Consider the following 21,520-nt stretch of genomic DNA (forward strand, 5'->3'; position numbering starts at 1 on the left):
TACCCTGGCATTGTTCCACTAGGGTTGCCACCTTTTCAAATGCCCAAAGTGGGACATTTTTGGTGAAAACGTCAGATTTTGCAGGACAAAACATACCCATGGCAGTATCAAGGACAGAACTTCACTTTTTTTGCCTAAATAAAAGCTTATTCTTGTAGCATTTTAGTTGCTTATTCTGTTTCTTATAAAATTTAGGTGTTTCAGATACAGAATAACTGTTTTATGCAACTATTACATAAAATATAGGAAATAATTTTGTCCTAAAATCTCAGGAGATTTGTCATTTTTTCAGGGTTTTTTTGCAGGACACAACTGCCCTAAGAGGGACTGTCCCTCATAAAGTGGGACAGGTGGTAACCCTATGTGCCACCCGACCTTAGTTCCCAGTGAGTCTGTTGAACAGAGCCACTGGAGTGATCCCCAGGGTGAATATTTGCATCCTTACCTTACTGATTTCCCTCTGCTTTGATTTTTTTTTTATCCCCCCCCCCCCCCCCCCGCTACACAATGAATACTCCTGCTATAAGAAACTAATCAACAATCAATGTATGCATGATGCCCTTGGCAAATCTGCATAGCATGCCAATCATTAATTTGCATACGTCATCACAAACATTAGTCCGTTCAATCACTCCGGAGACGCCCATTCCTGCGCGAAACGGCCGATGAGCCAAGTGTGTGTATGTGTGCGTGTGTGTGTCCCAGCCCAAACAAAATCCACCTCGTTAGCATCTATTACCCGGTTAATTAATAAACATGAATTGAGAGTAAAATAGTTAAAGTGGGTGTTATTATTGAAACTATTCTGCCAGCCTCTTTTGATAGCAATGCATTATGGTCAGCAAAGTACGGCACGTTGCTAGGCAACGGTAAACTACACGCTGAACGGAGAGTACAGCTCATTTTAAGCTGAAGTACATCTTGACAACAACATCAACGAAGTTAACAAGTCGAGAACTGTACGAAGAAGCCTGTCGTAGTTTCAGAGCTTTCATCACTCCCAAAACAGGTAACACACTGTGATAGAATCACCCAGTTTAACGGTGACATATAACAGAAAACACGCACCACTACACACTAAAGTTCATTCGGAAAAGCTGAAGATCATTGGGCCTTTCGATTTGGAAATTGTCAGTTAAATTTTAAATAATTGGTAATGTGCCGTTTGTTTTGTTAAGCAACGTTCGATGCACCCAGATCAGCAAGCTTTAAAAACTCACTTTGCTCTTTAAATGGCTCTAAAAAGCAAATTGTGCCACGTTACGTAGAAATGAAAGCTAGCTGTCAAAAGTTGACACCGATGTTAAGTTACAATTCATTTCAAGTTACAGGAACATCAGTTTTATGGGGACATTAGGAATTCCCTACACAGTACTGGACGTTTAAGGTTGTGTTGTTATAATTTCTAGAATATATGTACACATTGTCCCAGAATCTCAGAATGGGTTTGACGCTGACAGAATGAATGCCTGTGCCTGTTATGCCTAATGCATACTTTTTGCCCATTTTAGTAAATATACTTATCAAATGTCCATATCTCTTAAAAATTGATTTTTGGTGAATTACAGTAAGTAAATGCTGATAATTATTGTAGAGCCTTGTTTTACTTCTAAAACGGCATGGTAATTCAAATATTTTTTCTATCGCCTTTCTAAACTAATAGTACCAGTATTTAGAAAGTGTCACTAATTTGAGAGCTTTTCTCTAATTATTTATTGTGTTGTCACCAATTCTGGAGATAAAGGTTGTGAGCTATGCTACTGGATACCAAAGTTGTGTGAGGCATTGATGTAGAATATCGGAATCCGTGCAAGCTAAGAAGACAGTTGGTACTAGTCATACCTCTCAACTGTTTACTGCAGGAATTTTGCCCAAAGCCAAAAATAACAGTGGCAAATGCCCATATTCATAGGTAGGTACTAGGCTATCTGCCCAAAGGCATTTATAAGCCTAGCCAGAATGTGTTGGCTTTTGCCGCCCTCTTAGATTAGTTCCCTGTGCCTCTGTCCAGCAGAGCCACTGAAGTGATCCCCGGGATAAACTTTCTGTTTCCCATTCACTCGTCAAGGTTTCTCTTGAAGAGTGTTAGCGAAGAGCTCTGCCTAATGTAGATTGGAATCTTGTTCCAAGGCATGGGGAAGTCTCTGGGACAGGAATCTATCCCTCCAGCACGTCCTATTTATTGTTGTGTTGAGGTTTAGATCCCTAGAGCGTGTGGCTCAAGGGAATATAGTTTTCTTTAGGTGGAGCATGTCCATCAGTTCTGGGTTGGAAATGGCCTTGTATGTCAGGCAGAAATCACCTCTGAGTAGGCAGTATGCAACCGAGTACAGCTGGAGTTTCTTCAGTCGAGCTGCATAGGGCATCTGTTTGAGGCCAGTGATCCTCTTGGTGAGGTACTTCTGTGGTCTTTCCAGCTGTTGCAGTTGTCTTGTAAGGTACATCCCAAATGGGGTGTTGTACTCTATGATGGGTCTGATGAGTGATGAGTAGAGGGGCACAATGACCTCTTCATTCAAGGACTAATTTTAACTATTGCTCATATAAACTTAGAAAGTTGTTAGAATAATAGGTTTTGCATTAGCCTGCACTTTCTGAGGGATAGTAAGTCTGAAACCCAAAGGTTAGTCATTATTTAGTGACTTAATTTCCTCAATGATTTGCTAGAACCACAGCCTGTCTTACACAAATTGGATCTGTTGGGCCCAGTAGAGCTTTGCTTCCTCCGGGGGGCCCTGCACTAGGCTATGAAGGCTCATCATAGCCGGCCTTAGGCATAGGCCAACTAAGCGACTGCCTAGGGCGCTGCTCTACTAGGGGCACTTTTACAGTAATCTGGATGGTGTAGGTAGACCAGGATGGGAGCACCAGTTGGTGTGTGTGTGGGGGGGGGCACTTTGGAGCCCTTTTGCCTAGGGCACCAGTTGACCAAAGACCAGCCCTGAGGCTCATTATGCCTTATATGACCCAGAGGCAAGAGACATTAAAGCAAAGTGCAAGACATTTTCCTAGTCTTGCTGCCATAATAGTAGTTACAAGTCTGCTTAGTGGAGAGGACAACATTTTCCTATATGCATTACACAAGTGGCTAGTCTAGCTTTATTAGTAACTGCAGCTTCATACCTGTTGCATGGTTCACAGTGTTAGGTGCTCATGCTCCCACAGTAGTCAGTTGTTGAGTGTTCAACAGGGTTTTAAACCCAAAGTTGGTTGTGATAACCATTTAATTTTTGTGTACTACTCCAATTATTGTCTCATAAGATTATGACTAGGTTTAATTTGAAGACTAATAGTGAAGAACTGTGTTTTCTTTTGCTTCTGCTGCTGACATTGAGTTTACGCTTGATGGATAATAAAACTATTTCAAAGAATAACTGTTAAATAGTCGGTCTCAGAGATCATAAAGCCATTTCTTGTAAGCATAAAAATAATAACAGATACTGTGATGTGAGGTAACTTCTGATCATTTCGACTTATGACAAAATGTTAACAATTCATCACCATTGCATATAAATGCTTGCTGCAGCTACTGATGGGAGCAGAATAATCTAGAGAGTTGTGTGTGTGTGTGTGTGTGTGTGTGTGTGTGTGTGTGTGTGTGTGTGTGTGTGTGTCTGTGTGCGTGTGTGTGTGTGTGTGTGTGTGCACGTGCGCTGAGTGGCTGGAGGCAGAGGTGGACAGAAAATTTGTTTACTGGGCTGAAAGTGGAAAATAGTAACAAAAACTGACTCATAAATGTATAGCAGGGTTATCACAGTGCAAAATAAGGGGTAAGCAGAAACTTAAAGCTATAAAATGGTTTGACTAGATTGAGGAGGAGTTTAGGGAGAGTATATTATAAAGTTAAACTATGGAGTTTTGTATAATCTTCCTACATCCATGTGAGCTTCTTTAATGCCATTCCAATTTCCTTAAACATGACAAAACATGCTGCTTAGTGACAACTCTAAATTATCCTTGCTTGCAGTCATTCCCCTTGTGACCTGGGATATGGCTGGAAATGAAATGCATGTATTATTCCACTTACCCAGTTTAACAAATAACTAAGTAAAAATAAATTTTCAGAAATCATTATAACTGAGGTAGTGTTTGAGCAATGTCGTTTCAGAGGAGATGACTGAGATTAGTACTACTGTACATTCTGAGGAAGTTCACAATAGTTTATATGGTTTTGTAGAAAGAAATTGACTATAACAAGGTATGAGAATTAACTGTGTAAGGAATTCTGACCATTCAGGACAAGTACAGGAGATGATTGGAAGCCCATGAAGGAAGAAACGGCATGACAATGCATAATGGAGGTTAGACACTTTTTTCCAAAATGGTTTTATTCATTTTATAACACAATAACTTAGTAGTACAGTAACAAGAAAAAAAAACAAATAAACTATATACAGTGTCCATAACAACTAAAAAAGCAATATACATAGGAGAACACTTAATATTTCTCTAACAGATTAGACAATTTTGTCCAAGCAATTAAATGATGAGTTGTGTTGTTAGTCCTTGCTTTTATAGTAGCAATCTCATTCTTACAAATGTATTTCACAAGATGAATAAACTCAACTTTAAAGACAGGAGTAGATAGGGATTTCCAATTTTTAGTAACAATTTTCCTTGCTATAGAGAGGATAGACCATAGTAAAAATGTTTGGTTTTTAGGAATGACTTTGGGAACAGAACATTGAAAAGGATAAGGGAGTCAGAAATTATACAGTTGTCATTCCATACAGCTTTACAAAGATATTTAAAGTCTAACCAAAATGAGGAAATTATTTAGCAATTAACAACCATATGTATCCAGTCAGCATCAGGGTGTTCACATCTCCAGCATTTCATTTAATCTTTTTTTGTACATTATTACTAGTCTAGAAGGGTGAAAAAATCATCAGTGTAAAATTTTCTATGTGTATACACACCAGAACAGAGAACAGGAAAGCTGTGGATTCCTTCACCGACTGTAAACAAAGTTTTTTTATCTTTTTCTGAGAATACTTGTCTATTAACTTCACTTGAATAATTCCAAAAAGAAAAATCTGTTTTGCTAAAATTATTTCTGAGAATTTTATAAATAACAGGTATGGACTGCTATTAATAATTGTTGAGATAAAATCCAAGATTTTTAAGTTGAATTTATTGTATTGTATTATTCTAATGAGGGTATGAACTTAGTATGTATAAAAGCCTTACAAGTTTGGATGTCCAGCCAGTTGCAATTTTGCAGACTATATCTGCTGATCAGATAGTCTGCAGAAATTATTTTATTGGCTGAGAGAAATTGATATTGATATAATAGGTCACCTTTCTTAAATTCTAACATTTTCTGAGTATCAAAACATATCAAACATTCATTTGTGTAAGCAGTAGGAAACATAATTGTTAATAAAGTCTTAATTAATTAATTGATTCGAAAACATAAGCTTTTTAAACAACAGCAGTATTTGGTTTATAAGAAGTGTGAGAAAAAGTTTTGACCTTTCACTTTGAATGTATATTTTTAAAATCCATATAAAAGATGGATGGACAATTTCCTATGGTTTCTCCTGACTGGTAGATATGGGCATCCTGAGACAGTGTAGCAACTGCCTCATGTACACGGACAACCATCTACTACTACCACCTAAGAACACAATTTGTGAGAGATGTAATTACATAAAGAAGCTAGAGTCTAGGCTCTCTCCCTCACAAGCCAGTATATCTAGCACTGAGAGGAGTGTCAACACAATCACTACACCTGAAACACCATCCACAACTACACAACACACACCCACATATGTGGAGGTTCTCAACAAAAACAAACCCAAACAAAGGAGACCTCAGAGGCAAAAACACATGAGAACTCCACAACCCTCCAAACCACATACCATGCATAGTTCACACACCAGTGTCTCCAGCCACTAAGCCCTAAAGATAAACCCAACATATTAGTCATAGGAGACTCCATTGTGAGACAAACATATGTGCCTCTCACCAGGCTGGATAAGGAGAATGTCACGGTTAGTTGTTTGTCAGGTGCCAGAATCCACCATATTACACATGCACTCAAGTATCTCAACAACAGGTACTGTTATGACTCTGTCATAGTCCATGTTGGCTTGAACAACTTGAGACGTACCTCCTTGGACTACATGAAGTGAGACGTGATTGAGCTTGCTGAATATGTGTCCCAGGCAGGTATGTCTCTAGCCATAAGCAGCATTCTACAGTCTCCCAGAATGATGCCTCAATACAAACAGAAAATTATTGACTTTAACAATTGGCATTGTTTCTGGTGTTATTCCAGGGGGATCCAGTGCCTGACAGCCTGGGAAGATATGATCAACAGACCACGATGCTTTGCTAGAGATGGCCTGCATCTGTCTCACTTGGGCTTCAGGCTAGTGGCAAAGACCCTTGCCTCCCCCATTGTGCCTTTTTTAGGAAAAGTCATGCGGTCGATACTACCAACATAAAAATCTCAACAAAACGCAAATTAAAGGTCATGCTGCTAAATACTAGGAGTCTAAACATGAAATTGCACTCATTGCAAGCATTCTTAACTCTGGAAGATGCTGACATTTGTGCAGTCACAGAAACTTGGTTCTAAGCTGTGTAGAGCACCCCAGCCTTACCTGGTTACTCATCCTATCATACATTCAGACCCCAAAATGTGGGCAGCAAAGCCAAAGAAGGTGGAGTTTCAATATATATTAAAGACACACACACACACCTCCAGGCTGGTCAAACAGTATGATGCACAGGAGACACTCCAGGTGCAGTTAACCACTGACAAGATCCCTGTTCAAATTATATATTCAAATTATAGCTAGCTACAGGCCCCCAAATTTGACTGAAGATGTCCACTCCACCTATCTGGACCTCTTCAAATCTATCAAGATTCAACCCTTTACCCTAATCCTGGGTGACTTTAATTACCCAACCATAGATTGGAAAAACTACTCATGCCAGAACACAAATGCTCAGAGATTCCTCAATTTTTATCAATGCAAATGCATTGGAACATCTAGTCGATACCCCCACAAGAGGTGATAATATCTTGGACTTGGTATTAACCAACATGAGTAACCACTGCAGCACCCCTAGGGTATCATCTTCCCTGGTAAGATCCGACCATAAAGTGGTCACTTTCGAAGTCACCATCTCCCCTGACCCCCCCTTTAGCTAGCGTCAAACAAAAAAACTTCTCCAAAGCTGATTACAACCTCCTGAGGGATGATATAAACAGCTTCACAGTCCCCTCCCCCACTGTAGAAACTGGCACCAATGTCCAAATCTACACCAAAGTACTATACGAGCATTTATACAGATGCATGAAATCAGGAATACCTGACAAGACAAAATCATCCTCCACAAGGAAGAGTAAATCTGTCTGGTGGACATTTGCAATAAATATATTATATAACAAAGGAAAGAATTGCTGTCCAGGACCAAGAAGGAGCAGCTGCCCAACTGGAAGTAAACTCTTCTTAGCCAGAACAAGCAAATAAGAGCACTAGTGAAATCCTCCAAAGCCAGCTTCAAGTCCAAATTTGTCACATCTGCTAGAGACAATCGTAAAGCCTTCTTCACATATGTCCACAATCTCAAAGGAAGCACGCAGACCTGCTCAGAACTGGTGGTCACAAATGCTGTAGATATAGCCAATCTACTGGCTGACAGATTCAGTGAAAACTTTTCCCCTCTGTCCCCTCCATCAGTAAATCAGGACATCCCCAGTACCTGCACCCCACCCCTTGTCTCTAGGGAACAGGTCATCACTGCCCTCTCAAAGGCAAAAAAATAAGGCATCCATGGGACCCGATAACATTCCAGCCTGCATCCTACATGAACTCTGGCATGAACTTGCAGCATCATTAGGCACCCTATTCAATCAAAGCCTGAGTACCGGCTTTGTCCCAGCCGAGTGGAGGACAGCCACTGTCATCCCTTTACACAAAGGTGGAGCGTCCACTGATCTAGGAAATTATAGACCCATCAGTCTAATTAGCTTGATCTGCAAGGCCATGGAATGGATTATCATGGACCTCATTAACAGGGACATTGGCAACCTCCAAACACTCGACCCCACACAGTTTGGCTTTGTCAAGGGGGGTCATGTCTGTTAAATCTGGTCGACTTCTTTGAAACAATCACCAAAGCCATGGATGAGGGGAAGACAGTGCACACCGCCTACCTTGACCTGGCCAAAGCCTTCAACACTATTCCTTACTCGGGCATAGTAGATAAACTCTCTGAACTAGGCATCAATCCATATGTTACCAGATGTGTAGCAAACTGGCTCACTGATAGAACCCACCAAATCAAAATAGGGGAAAACACCTCAAGTAGTAGACCCGTAATGAGCACCATACCCCAGGGATCGGTCTTGGGGCCTCTGTTATTCGGGATATGCTTCTCTGAGATGCAGACCAAAACCAGTGGGGTATGGCTGACCAAGTTTGGAGATGACTGCAAGCTGGGTGCAGTGATCAATTCCCCAAGTGATGTGGACGCTCTCAAAGAGGGTCTCACCCAAACAAATGACTGGTGCCAGAAACATGGACTCAAGCTGAATGCCAAAAAATGCATCATCATCCCATTTGGGGAAAGTGACATACCCACCTATTTTCACATTAATAACAACATCCTAAGTAACAACATCCTAAGTACACAGTAGTAGTGAGGGATTTGGGCACACAGATTGATAACAACCTGACGTTTGACCACCATGTTGCTTCCATTGTATGGAAAGCTTTCTACATGGCCAACCTCATAAGTAAGGGTATCTCATCCAGGGACAAAGAGGTCATAAGATCCATGTATTCTTCCCTTATAAGGCCAATATAACACCCCCTTTGGCATGTACCTCACAAAGCACATGCAGCAGCTGGAGAGACCACAGAGGTTCCTTAACAGGAGAATCCAGGGCCTCAAACACCTACCCTACATAGATAGGCTAAAAGTCCTGTCTCTCTTACTCAGTTTCATACAGACTCCTCAGAGGTGACCTCTGTCTGGCATGCAAAGCAATTTCAGACCCCGCCTTGATGGGACTGCTGCATATCCACAAGTCAAGCTCCACTCGAGCAACCCATAGTGACCTCAACCTGGTCTGTGATATCAATAGGACTTATTGGTGGGACAGATTTGTGTCCCAGAGACTCCCCCATCTGTGGAATAGACTTCCTCTCCATGTCGAGCAGAGTACGTCATTATCCCTTTTTAAGCGCAACCTGGATAACTGGATGGGAAACAGAAAATACACTCCTGGGATTTCACCTGTGTCCCTGCTGAACAGGGGGTTTGGGTGCTGACAGCTCTAAACATGGGCTAAACTCTTGACTAGGCTTATAAGGATCTCAGGGCCAATAGCCTAGTAACCTCCTATGATCCTATATATGTATTTGAGTATATGGTTCAAGCAATGTCCTATTGCTATTAAGAAGTAAGGTTTCATGTATTGATTTCCAATATGATGTATAAGAAGTATTATTCCAAAGCAACACTATGTTAATAAATGCGGAGTTTAACTAAAAATCAATATTTTGAAACCCTGTACCTCCTTTATCCCACATTGTGTTGTGCCAGAGAAGAGAAAATATTGATTTTTTGGATACCAAAGAAAGTTGAGTAATAAGTTATTAATTTTCTGTTTAATTTTTGAATTATTAGAGCTTGGCCAATGAATAAGATTTTGGGTAACAGTATCATTTTAATTAAAGTTAGTCTGTCTTCAGATGTGAAGAAGAGTCTGTTCCAACCGTCTTTTAGACTAGTAATTGAGTTTATACGTTGTTGGTAATTAGCTATGAGTGATTTTTTATAATTAGATTTAATAATGATACCTAGATATTTAATATGTGTGCCCTCCCATTTTATGTCTCTTTTTGATCTGTTTCATAGTAACATTTCTATTCACTAGAAGTGCCTGAGTTTTGTTGTGATTGAATTTTAGACCAGAGATGTTTGCAAAGAAGTCTATATTATGTAATAGGTGAGCTATTGGATTTTCAGTATCTTTAGAAGTTATTAGTAGGTCATCAGCAAACAGCTGTATCTTGGGGGATAATTTGTCTGGCACTTTATATTATTTAACGCTATCATTATTTCTAACATAATTTGCAAGAAGCTCAGTAGCCAGGACAAAGAGTAATGGAGATAGGGGGTTTACCCCTGTTTAGTTACTCTTAATATTTTGAATGGGCTAGATAGATAAGATCCAATCTTTATATAGACTATGGACTTTTCATATAATTTTTTAATTAATCCTATTAAGTTTGAGGAAAAAGTCTATTTTTGCAGAGCTTTAAACAGATATGGCCAATTTAGGGAGTCAAAAGCTTCATATATATCAATGCTTAAAATAGAAATCTCATATTTTTCCACGTTTGCTAAGTCTATTAAGGACAGTAATCAAATTACATTGTCTTGTACCTTTCTGTTTTTGATAAACCCAGTTTGATCTTCATGAATTAATACTGAAAGAATATTATTTAATCTGTCTTCTAAAACAGACATGAATATCTTGTAATCAATATTAAGCAAAGAAATTGGTCTGTATGATGTACAAAGGTCAGGCTGTTTATTTGGTTTTAAGATGGGAGAGATGATAGAATATTTCCATGATGGAAGGATGTTTGCTGTAGTTTTAACTTCTTGGAATGCATTGAGTAAGATTTTCAAGATGTTATCAGGAAAAACTTTGTAAAATTTTGGAATTAGATCATCCAGCCCTGTTGCCTTTTTTGTCTTAAGATTTTTTATTTGTTCCTTTAATTTTTTAAAGGAAAAGGGTTTATCTATGTTATTAATTTTGTGTTTGGATAGCTTCTTTTGAATATTAGTAGCAAGAAAGTTGTCTATACTTTTGTTATCACTTGTAGACGAGTTATTATTATTAATATTCTTGTAATGGTTTTTAAAACATAAGATATTTTTTAGATCTGTAACTTTGATAGTCTGATTATTTCTAGTGTATATTATTTCTTTTATATGACTTTTTCATTTAAATATTTAGATCTAATCACAATCCTGTGCATACTCTTGGGATTAATTGAGTAGGACTGTAATCTGATTTTTTCCAGATTTATTGATATTTTATGCTGCATTTGCAGTGGTGGTGCTGCGGTAGCATTGTCGCCTCACAGTAAGACGCTGACCGGTTCGACTCTCAGCTAGAGCGTCTTCTGCGTGGAGTCATGCGTGAATGGGCGTACCTTCGTTGAAGGTTGTGCGTTAGGGTTGGCAACTCAGCACGTAAAAATCAACTGCCAATCATTAGCGGACCGGAGTTCTGCTGTGGCAACCCCTAACCGGGAAAAGTCAAAAGACACAACAACAACATTGATATTTTATGCTGCATGATATCCTGATATTCCTTGTTCAGTTTACATATGTCAGCTAATTCAGATCTGTCATCTGATGTAAGTATTAGTTTTTGTTTATCAGTTTCTTTTTCTATGTCTACCAGTTTTTTTATCCCACTCTTTCCTTTTATTTATATACCAACTTTTGACTTTACCATGTAAGACTACCTTTAAGGTGTCCCATTGGGTAGTATCTGAAACCTCTACATTATTATTAGCGTCTAGGTAAAGCTTTGTTTCATCTATAAACCATTCTTTAAATCCTTGTGCTGTTATTAGATAAGCAGGTAGTCTTTGGAAGAAGTTTAAGGGGTCAGTATTAAGTGTTACATTGAAGGTGATAACATTGTGGTCAGACATAGGGCATGATGTCAGCATTACATTAGCAGTTTTGGCCAGTAAAGAACTGGTTACAAAGACTTTGTGCCAAATCTGTAAGAGCAATGAGAATACTTCAGGGAGGATAATATTTTTATACTGTCAATGTCAATTAGGTTTCTGTCTTTTATGTAGTTGTTCAAGTGCTTGGCAACAGGGGACATCTTGAAGGGTTTATAGATTGTGGTATCAGAGGAGGCAAGATACAATTAAAATCACCTGCTAATAGTAACTCACCTTTAGACTTTAATGTTATGGTGTCTAAATGTTTTTTTTTTATAGTTTTAGTCCTAATACCCAGTATCCAGTAGGTGTTTGCAAAAGTGTACATCTTTTTATCTAGCTTTAGTATCACTAAAGCAAGCATGCCATCATTGCTTGAGTATGAGTCAATTGTTTCTGGAATTCTCATTGATTTTCTGTGTAAAATTAGGACACCTCTTCCTTTGTGGTTATAGTTTGAGCTGACCAACATCTTATAATTCTTAAAGGTTAATTTGTTTAGATCTTCTGTTACTAAGTGGGATGTCTGAATTAATGCAAAATCTGCTTTATGTAACATTAAATATTTGTTGACACTACTCCTTTTCATGGGGGTTGTTCAACCCATTGACATTAAGAGATATAATGTTAAATATTATCATTTGATGGAGACTGCTATTATACGTACATTTGAAAAGTGCTTTCCTTGATTCATTATGACAAATACATTTTTAAAACTGTTATGGACAATTTAAAAACTCTAAATTTGAAAATAAAATTGTATATTTTAATAACCTTCTGCATGGATAAAATATATCCAGCCTTAACTGTATCTCTCATAGAAGTCACAAACTAACCCTCACATGACATCTAGTGGGGATTCTTAGCTACTGAAAGTTAATGGCAAGCAGAAGGGAAACTGCATGTACATTAAAAACATACAAAAGGAAAAATTCAATGTAATATACTATGTATGCATGAACTAAGAACATGAAGCTGTATGCAATTTCGTAAAAGTCTTTTTATCTAAACAGACTAAGATAAATGTATTAATCTTAACAATTATGTGTTGTTATGAGTAAATGCAGGACTGTAATGTCATTAAAGCAGACAGGAAAAAAAAGATGCATTTAAAACTGTCACTGTCAGAAACATATTTGTAATTCTTATTTAAATATAAATGTAGTTCAGATTAAATAATTATTTATAGTAAACTATATGCTTATAAGACTTTTTAGATGAAAAATAATTGCTAAATGAATGAAAACACAGTTCAAATGATCATTCTTGAATCTGACTGGCTGTTAGAGTTCAATGTAGAGAAACAGGTTCAGAGGTCACACCTGTTTCCTGGAAGATAGCACAGATTGTTTCTCGTGAATTTGTGAGCTAACTGAAGCCTTTAGAAGCTTTAGCTTGTCATAAAAATAAGTAGGCAGGAATTTTCTAGTGAAGTGAAGCTGTTAAGCATAACTTGTAAAATGATGAGTATTTAAAATAAAGGCTGTAAATTACCAACCATACACAGCCGTTAAGATATATTAGCTAACTGGAGCACATTGCAGAAATTCAGTTAAGTTGTAAATGTATATATAATAATAAAATGTCACCACTTTCTTTTTAATTATTTAACAGTAACACAGTAAGCATTTCTCTCTCCCGCAGTGATTAAATGCTATGACACTAGGACTAAAACAGAAGGGGAAGGCACATACATGAAGAAATAAGTATAGGATGGATATAAAAGAAATATATATACATATATGAAATGAGAAAGTGATTTTATACCATTTCACTAATGTTATTTTATATATGTATATATATATATATATATATATATATATATATATATATATATATATATACATCAACTGGACATAAGCTGATTTAAGTATATTTCCTGCATTTTATTGTGGTTGTTATAACTTGGACTGATTCCTCAGATCTAGCTCTGTTGAAACTGTCTTGTGTGTGTGTTTTTGCAGTGCCCGCCCCACTGTAGATTTGATCTATGACACTCCCCCAGTCCCATCTCTTTACCGCATTCTATCTAATAAACCCTTTCTGCACTTGCTTTTAGTCCTTTTTAATTTCATTACATTTTTTTCATACTGTGTGTGGACTAATATTGCTACATACTCAAGTGTGCCAGCTTGCACTGCATGTGAATTTTTTTTATAGCATTTACTGTCTGTTTTTTTCCTTGTCTCTGTAAAAAAAACAACCACCCAAAAAAAATCTCTTGTTTTCCTGCCTTACTGAACTAGAGTAGTCCAATTTCAGAGTTGCTGATCCCTGGGCTTTGTTTTTAGTTCCTGTTACTGATCCATCGCCTTATTAGGAAGGAGGGAAGTTTCTTTGCTTACCAGTGGGAGTGGGAAGCACTGAGCAGCCTTTTTGTCCGATTTGGTGAAGTTTCAGCCAGAAACTAGTAGTCCATTGGTCGTTTTGGGCCAATTCCTAGCTCCTTTCAGCCCCCTGTTATAAAACACGCTAAACGCGCATTTTCCAGCTTGTACCAACTCAGCACAGATCCTCGTGGTGGCCTGCAGAGTGATCCAAGCAGCAGAGAGCTAAAAGAGTTACTTTCTACCAGATATAAGTATTTTTTGTGGCTTTCCCACTGTTATTAAGCTAGCGACTGCATTTCGCCTGTTTTACTGCTACTTTAAGTGATTTCTGCATTTTACACTGTTTATTGCACTTTAAGTTACTAATTGTTGCAAATTGTTTCTGTAGGCTACACACTAAAGTGCGCTAGCCGATTTACAGCATTTATAGCATTTACTGTCTGTTTTTTTCCTTGTCTCTGTAATAAAACAAAAAAATCTCTTGTTTTCCCGCCTTACTGAACTAGAGTAGTCTATTTTCAGAGTTGCTGATCCCTGGGCTTTGTTTTTAGTTCCTGTTACCGATCCATTGCCTTATTAGGGAGGAGGGAAGTTTCTTTGCTTACCAGTGGGAGTGGGAAGCACTGAGCAGCCTTTCTGTCCGATTTGGTGAAGTTTCAGCCAGAAACTAGTAGTCCATTGGTCGTTTTGGGCCAATTCCTAGCTCCTTTCAGCCCCCTGGTATAAAACACGCTAAACACGCGTTTTCCAGCTTGTACCAACTCAGCACAGATCCTCGTGGTGGCCTGCAGAGTGATCCAAGCAGCAGAGAGCTAAAAGAGTGACTTTCTACCAGATATAAGTATTTTTGTGGCTTTCCCACTGTTATTAAGCTAGCGACTGCATTTCGCCTGTTTTACTGCTACTTTAAGTGATTTCTGCATTTTACACTGTTTATTGCACTTTAAGTTACTAATTGTTGCAAATTGTTTCTGTAGGCTACACACTAAAGTGCGCTAGCCGATTTACAGCATTTATAGCATTTACTGTCTGTTTTTTTCCTTGTCTCTGTAATAAAACAAAAAGGTCTCTTGTTTTCCTGCCTTGCTGAACTAGAGTAGTCCAGTTTCAGAGTTGCTGATCCCTGGGCTTTGTTTTTAGTTCCTGTTACTGATCCATTGCCTTATTAGGAAGGAGGGAAGTTTCTTTGCTTACCAGTGGGAGTGGGAAGCACTGAGCGCCCTTTTTGTCAGATTTGGTGAAGTTTCAGCCAGAAACTAGTAGTCCATTGGTCGTTTTGGGCCAATTCCTAGCTCCCTTCAGCCCCCTGCTATAAAACACGCTAAACGCTGCGTTAGCACAATTTAGCTGAGTTGCCACTGTTGCACACAAGAGCAGCGGCGGTTAAACAAGGTTAAACTATTCGGGCCATCTAAATTCCACTCTTCAAATTTTCCCTTAGAACTACCTTCCTCGAGCTGTACTGCTGATCTAACCAGCATATCCTATAACTGAAAAGTTCATCTCTACTTGATTCCCAAGTAGACTATTCTCTATCTGTAAAGCCTAGCACTTACTCATACAGTACTTGCACCTTGATAAAGCACTCTTATTATAGATAGTACCCCACCAGCCTAAAACCCACTTCCCCCGGAGTCCTTTGAAAGTCTCTTTATCTACTTCTAGTATGTCGATGGATCAGTTGCTAGTGTCCTCTCCAGCTCAACTGGTGAACCTGGGAATATTGAGGCAATGTTACAATTGCCTCATGTACACAGACAATCCTCTCCTTCTCCCACAAAACACAAATATATGCGAGAGATGCAACTATACGGCCAAACTGGAGGCTGAGCTCTCTCAACATAGGACTGGCAAGACCAGACAGGAGGAGAAGGTAACCACACACAATACATACCCAGTCACACATGGTACCATCACAACTTCAAATCATACACATACTCACACAAAGACATACTGGAGGCTCTGATCAAAAATTTACCAAAACAGCAGAGGCCACCAAAGCAGACACCCAAACAACTACCACCTCACGACCCAACACATGCAACACATAGACCACACAGTCAGAGTGTCAAACAGTCACAGCCCTTAAGGCCAAACAAAATGCCAGACACACTTGTCATTGGTGATTCCATAGTCAGACACACTGACGTCCGCTCACCAGACTGAGTAAGGAGAAGGTCACAGTAAGCTGCCTGTCGGGCGCTAGAATCCGCCACATAACGCAAGCACTCAGGTCTCTCAACAGCAGGTACAAGTACGACTCAGTCATTGTCCACGCTGGTGTCAACGACCTGAGACGTACCTCCTTGGACTACATGAAAAGGGACATCGAGGAGCTCTCTGATTATGTAGCCCAGGCAGGTATGACCCTGACCTTGAGCAGTATCCTACCTTCACCTAGAATGATGCCACAATACAGTGATAAGATGATCAGCTTTAATAATTGGCTTAAATTCTGGTGTCATTCAAAGGGGATCCAATGTCTGTCTGCCTGGGATGACATGCTGGACAAGCCACGCTGCTTCGCAAGGGACGGCTTGCACCTGTCACCGCTGGGCTTCGGATATTGGCAAAGGCTCTTGCCACCCCCATAGTGCCTTTTAGGCAAGGCTCAAATTCTAAACCTACCACCCTAGAACACCAAAAAGGAAAAAACTAAGGGTAATGCTGCTCAATGCCAGAAGTCTCAATCTCAAGATGCACGCACTCGAGGCCCTTCTCAATATGGAGAACATCGATGTCTGTGCTGTGACAGAAACCTGGTTCAAGGCTCCTGAGAGCACCCCAGCACTAACAGGTTTCACCTCATATCATGCGTTCTGGCCCCAAAATCCGGACAACACCAAGAAAGGAGGGGTGTCCATATTCATAAAGGACACCCACACCTCAAGGTTGGTGGCAACGCACGATGCATCGGAGACCATCCAGGTGCAATTAACCATAGGCAAGACTGCTCTGCAATTTGTAGCATGTTACAGGCCACCCTCTCAAACTCAGGAACCTCACATGGCCTTCCTGAAAACATTGGAGGATAAATGTATCTCCAAACACCATCATACTAGGTGACTTCAACTACCCTAATATAGACTGGGAACACTACTCAAGCCCGAACACTCTAACCCAAAGATTCCTGGAGTTCATAAACTCAAATGCCATGGAACAACTAGTCACCATCCCCACAAGAGGAGAAAACATACTTGATCTCATCATCACGAACATGGGATCAAAATGTTCAACACCGGAAGTATACCCCTCACTGGTGAGATCAGATCATAAACTAATCTCGCTGGAGGTCCTCATCCCGCCCGCACCTGAAACAAAAAAGACCACAGTGAAAAACTTCTCAAAAGCCGATTTCACACTTCTAAAAACTAGTGTGGTCTCCTTTAAGGCCCCTGAGCCAGTGGTAAACATTACTCAAACCGCTGAATCACTTACAAATGCCTTCTACCAGCACCTACAGGACTGCATGGATCAGGCAATCCCAAACAAAACTAAGACTCTCTGTACCAAAGGCAAGCGTCCAGTCTGGTGGACCCCAGCCATAAACAAGCTCTACAACAAAAGGAGGAAGCTACTACAAGATAGAGCAAAATCCTTGAAAGGTAAGACACCTTTGATCATTATAAGTAAAAAAACTAAGAGCTCTCATAAAATCATCCAAGGCAAATTTTGAGAGAAAAATCGCCAAGGACTCTAAAGACAATCATAAGGCCTTCTTTAGCTATGTTAGAAACCTAGGAGGAAACTCCCAGATATGCTCAGAATTAGTTCAAAATGATGTGAAAATTACTGAACCTACACACATTGCCAACATACTGGCTGACAGGTTCAATGCAAACTTCTCCCCCCCTTCCCCCAAAAGGAGAGATATCTATTCCAGAGGATTGTAGCCCCCCAAACATCTCAAACGCCCAGGTGAGAACTGCCCTCACTAAGGCAAAAAACAGCATCCATGGGACCGGATCGTGTCCCCGGCTGTGTGCTTCACAAACTCAATGAGGAATTAAACCCACAGTTAGGACAGCTGTTTAATCTTAGCCTCACCTCAGGATACGTGCCCAAGGAGTGGCGCACGGCGACTGTGGTCCCACTTCATAAGGGCGGTGCCTCCACAGACCCTGGAAATTACCGCCCCATTAGCTTGACAAGCCTTATCTGCAAAGCCATGGAGAGGATCATAATGGAACTCATAAATAAAGACATAGGGAACTTGCAGACTTTGGATCCAACCCAGTTTGGCTTTGTCAAAGGCAGATCCTGCCTCTTAAACTTGGTTGACTTTTTCGAGACAGTCACCAAGGCCATTGATGAGGGAGAGGCAGTCCATACAGCCTACCTCGACCTGGCAAAGGCCTTCGACACAATACCCCACTCAGGTATCATCGAAAAACTCATCAGCTTGAATGTAAACCCATACATCACAAGATGGGTTGCAAACTGGCTAAGTGACAGAACCCACAGGGTCAGAGTTGCTGGTGCCATGTCAGACTCAAAGCCTGTCACAAGTGGTGTCCCACAGGGCTCAGTCCTGGGTCCACTCTTGTTCGGCATCTACTTTTCTGAAGTACAAGCAAACACAGGAGGGTTATGGCTGACAAAGTTTGCAGATGACTGCAAACTGGGCCATAGTCGAAAACACATCTGACACAGATATCCTCCAGAAGGGCCTCACAGAAATGGATAACTGGTGCCAGAGCCATGGCCTGAAGTTAAACGCCAAAAAATGCATAGTCATACCCTTCGGGAAAAACAAGGTTACCCCTAGCTACCATATAGGTGGCAATCCACTGAACACAGAAAAAGTCATCAGGGATCTGGGGACCCAGGTTGACAGTAGCCTTTCGTTTGACACTCATGTTGCTAAAGTAGTTAGGAAAACCTTCTATATCGCCCACCTGATCATGAAGGGATTCACATCTAGATCAAGGGAGATCATCGTCCCCCTGTACTCATCACTCATTAGACCTATGATTGAGTACAATGCCCCGTTCGGAATGTATCTGACCAGATACCTGCTGCAGCTTGAAAGGCCCCCAAAGTTCCTCACCAAACGGATAAAGGGTCTCAAAAATATGTCTTATGCTGCCCGACTGAAAGAACTCCAGCTCTATTCAGTCTCATACCGCTTGCTCAGAGGTGACCTGTGCCTGACATATAAGGCCATGTCAAACCCAGATTTGATGAATATGCTTCACCTCAAAAAATCTAGATCCCTCAGAACCACAAGGGCGGGAGACTTAAACCTTGACACGGTTATAAATAGAACGTGCTGGAGGGACAGATTCATCACCCAGAGACTCCCTATGCTGTGGAACAAAATCCCGGTACATGTGAGGCAGAGCACCTCTCTGGCCTTGTTCAAGAGGAATCTTGACCAATGGATGGGAGATCGCAGATATACCCCAGGGATTACTTCAGTGTCACTGCTTGACAGAGGCACAGCAAAATGATAGGCATAGTTTTTATTCAAACTAAAGGGGTGGCGAAAGCCACATAACTATGGGCTAGGCTTATAAATGCCCTTGGGCAGATAGCCTAGTATGAACCTATGAACCTATATATATATATATATATATATATATATATATATAAGGAGATAAAAGTATAAAATAGTTTGCAGTTGGATAAGATTTTGTTTTAAATTTTGAGTAATATATAATGTTACGTTGTCTATCTCGCCTTCGTTCCTCGGCTCCGACTCGGCCATCTTCAATAGCTCGAGAGCTGTTTACTGGCTCGAGGCTACCCTTTATCCCATAATGCCTAGCAATAGCTACCCAGATCTCATTTGCCGCTTCAGCTGCGAGGTGTCGTTTTTCTGGGTCAGGCTTGTATAGAGTTTTTTGTGTAATTTTTTCACTAGAATTTAACTTTTCTAGTTGTTCTATTATTAGCGATAGTTTTGTCTCTGTGATAGATAATTGTTTAGCTTATAGTATCCCTTCCTTTTTTTGTAGAACTCGTTTAACTTAGAGAGTTCTCCCCCACCTCTCCCCCTACCTCTTCTTGTCAGGTTAGCCATTTAAGTTAGAGGCTTTCCTTCTACTTTGTTCTTATAGGCTAGCCATTTAAGTTAGAGGCTTTTCAATTATCTTTAAAAAAAAAAAAAAACCTTTAGCTATAGTCTTTCTAGTAGGTGTAATTTGCTTATTGTTATTGCTTATTGTTATTACTGTTGTAATTGTTTTTTTTCCTTCTACTGTTAAGAATGTCAAAGGAATCCAAGGTTTCTGGGTTCAAGAAGTGTGACTCATGCTGTCAGAAAATGTCTCTGACAGATGTCATACTTCTTGCGTCTATTGTCTAGGTGCTGTGCACCTGCAGGACTCTTGTGCTATTTGCCATGCCTTTAGTCCAAGAGTCCTGCAGGAACGTAAGAATAAGCTTATTCTTAGGGGTCTTTTAAAACCCCAGGATTCACCGGCCAAGAGCTCACAGCCTGTGAAATCCCCTAAATCCAGTAAGCCATTGGTTCCAAGTTTGGAGCCGTCTTCAGTTCAGGATTTACCTTCTACGTCGGTTCCAGCTGGCACCGACAAGACAATCTCCCCGTCGGCTCCATTAGAGGCTTCGGAGCCGTCGCGGACCCACAAGAGGCTGAGGTCCCCTTCACTAGAGTAGATGCATTCGGCTCCTCAATCTCCTCTACTTCAGAGCGAGCGTAGTCACTGATCCTCTCACTCCTTTCGATCCTCTAGACTGTCGGATCATGATGTGGAGAGAGTGGTCAGTAGGTTGCTAAAGTAGCAGGCACTAGCCAAGTTGTTGTCCAGCCCGCCTCAACAGGTATCGGCTCCATCCACTTCTCTCGATGTTCCTCCTCCAACTCCAGTGAGTTCGGAGCCGGAGTTCATTGGGGTTCGAGTAGTGGAACCGTCGGCTCCAATAACTCTGTCTCCTTCGGTTCCGACATCAGCTCCGATTCCCTTGGTGGTACCTTCCATCGAGGGATCTGGGCACTGTGACTCCCTCGTTGGCTCTGAGGGGGCGAGTGACATCGGACCCTTGTCCGACCCCGTTCTCCCTCTCAGAGCTTCGGCGCAGGTGAGCTCGGCTCCTACATTGGCCTCAGAGCCGTCTCCCTCGGTGCGGAGAAAGATTCCTATTTCTTTGGAACCAGAGCTTTCTCTGCATCATGGCAGGGATGCCTTTGATGTCATGCGGAGTGTGCTGTCCCCTGAGTCAGCTCCACCGGCTGTGTCCGCTGTAGTGCCTGTGCCAACCTCTGCCCCTCCTCCAGACCCTAAGCGTAGGAAACTGATGCTCCAGGACACCCCATTAGGTGTTTCCTCCTCTTCTAAGGCCTCTCCTGATCACTCAGAAGAGTCCCCTTGGAAGAAAAAGTGTAAGAGGAAGCACATTGACTCCCCCCGAGTCTGTCACTCCTGATACAGACTTAGATGATTCGGAAGGGTCCCTGAGATCCCCCTCTGAAGATGTTTCCTTCTTGGACATCTTAGA

General features: G+C 40.7%; 1 protein-coding gene across 1 annotated transcript in view; it reads left to right on the forward strand.

The window, feature by feature from the left end:
• Positions 1–802: 802 nt before the first annotated feature.
• Positions 803–21,520, forward strand: part of DNAI2 (dynein axonemal intermediate chain 2) — an 817,148-nt gene continuing 796,430 nt past the window's right edge. The window contains exon 1 of the mRNA XM_044086721.1: positions 803–1,009. The gene's annotated coding sequence lies outside the window, so the exon portion shown is untranslated. The remainder of the gene's footprint in view (positions 1,010–21,520) is intronic.

This window comes from Protopterus annectens, chromosome 10.part0, assembly GCF_019279795.1.
Source record: "Protopterus annectens isolate FY-2018-M chromosome 10.part0, PAN1.0, whole genome shotgun sequence".
In the NCBI taxonomy this organism is placed as follows: Eukaryota; Metazoa; Chordata; order Ceratodontiformes; family Protopteridae; genus Protopterus; species Protopterus annectens.